Raw genomic sequence first — 1991 nt, 5'->3', positions numbered from 1 at the left:
GGGATATAAAATGTCCGAGGTCACCTTCATAATGTTCAACAGTGGTTGAACTAGTTAACGTGACACCAAAGATCTAGCATATGATCTAGATTCCATTTCTCGGTATATACGCAAAGGAAATGAAAACAGGATTTTGAAGAGATATCAGCATTCTCACATTTATTGCAGCCTTATTCACGATAGCCAAGATATGAAAACAAGCTAAATGCCCATCAATGGGCTCTCTGCTCCTCCCCGTTCAATAGACAGCCACATCTTCTGGTACAGTGCCAGCCGCGTCCCCGAGACACGATGGTGAAGGTTGGAGTGAATGGATTTGGCTGTATTGGGTGCCTGGTCACCAGGGCTGCTTTTAACTCTGGCAAAGTGGATATTGTAGCCATCAATGACCCCTTCATTGACCTCAACTACATGGTGTACATGTTCCAGTATGATTCTACCCACGGCAAATTTCATGGCACGGTCAAGGCTGAGAATGGGAAACTTGTCATCAATGGGAAGTCCATCTCCATCTTCCAGGAGCAAGATCCCACCAATATCAAATGGGGTGATGCTGGTGCTGAGTGTTTTGTGGAGTCCACTGGGGTCTTCACCACCATGGAGAAGGCTGGGGATCCCTTGAAGGGCAGGGCCAAGAGGGTCATCATCTCTACTCCTTCTGCTGATGCCCCCATGTTTGTGATGGGTGTGAACCACGAGAAGTATAACAACTCCCTCAAGATTGTCAGCAATGCCTCCTGCATCACCAACTGCTTGGCTCCTCTGGCCAAAGTCATCCATGACCACCATCCATACCATCACTGCCACCCAGAAGACCGTGGACAGCCCCTCTGGGAAGCGGTGGCATGACAGCCAAGGGGCTGCCCAAAACATCATCCTTGCTTCCACTGGCACCACCAAGGCTGTGGGCAAGGTCATCTCTGAGCTGAACGGGAAGCTCACTGGCATGGCCTTCCATGTCCCCCTCCCCCGGACTCAACATGTCAGTTGTGGATCTGACCTGCTGCCTGGAGAAAGCTGCCAAATATGATGACATTGAGATGGTGGTGAAGCAGGCATTAGAGGGTCCCCTCAAGGGCATCCTGGGCTACACTGAGGACCAGGTTGTCTCCTGCAACTTCAACAGTGACACCCACTCTTCTACCTTCAGTGCCAGGATTGGCATTGCTCTCAATGACCACTTTGTCAAGCTTTTCCTGGTATGACAATGCATTTGGCTACAGCAACTGGGTGGTGGACCTCATGGTCCACATGGCCTCCAAGGAGTAAGAGCCTCCTAGACCTCCAAGAACAAGAGGAAGAGAGAGGCCCTCAGCTGCTGGGGAGTCCCTGTCCCAACTTAATCCCCCAACACACTGAGAATCTCCTGCCCTCCAATTTACATCCCAAGCCCCGAGGAAGGGGAGGGGCTTGGGGAGCCCTACCTTGTCATGTACCACCAATAAAGTATACTCTACCCCCCCCCAAAAAAAGGGGTGAATATATTAAAAGGATGTAACACACAATGGAATATTTTCAGCCATGAGAAAGAAGGGTATCTTGCCATTTGTATGACAACATGGACAGAACTTGAGCACATTATGAGATAATGTCAGAAAAGTCAGACAGAGAAAGACAAATATTATATGATATCAGTTTTATGTGGAATCTAAAAAAGTCAAACTCAGAATAAATAGAGAGTAAAATGGTAGTTACCAGGGGATGAAGGGGGGGGGGGGGAATAAAACTGATGCTGTTTAAGTGTATACACTTGCAATGAGCAGTAAATAAGCCATAGAGATCTAATGCACAGTATAACGAATATAGACAACAGTATGGTACTATAATTATATAATGTGATAAATACTGCTATAACAGGAATCCTATTAAAATATAGAAATGTATCAAAGTTACATGTTGTACACCTTAAATTTACACAATGTTATATATCAAATTTACTCGATAAATAAATAAAGGCTTTTCCAAGCCTTTTTTGGCAAAAAAAAAAAAAA

General features: G+C 45.8%; 1 pseudogene; it reads left to right on the top strand.

The window, feature by feature from the left end:
• The first annotated feature begins 291 nt into the window (after window positions 1-291).
• On the top strand, window positions 292-1269 carry LOC121492525 (annotated as a pseudogene).
• Window positions 1270-1991: the final 722 nt, after the last annotated feature.

This window comes from Vulpes lagopus, chromosome 6, assembly GCF_018345385.1.
Source record: "Vulpes lagopus strain Blue_001 chromosome 6, ASM1834538v1, whole genome shotgun sequence".
NCBI classification, from domain to species: domain Eukaryota; kingdom Metazoa; phylum Chordata; class Mammalia; order Carnivora; family Canidae; genus Vulpes; species Vulpes lagopus.
Note: the sequence above shows the minus strand (reverse complement) of the source record. Positions and strands in the feature narration are given on the sequence as shown.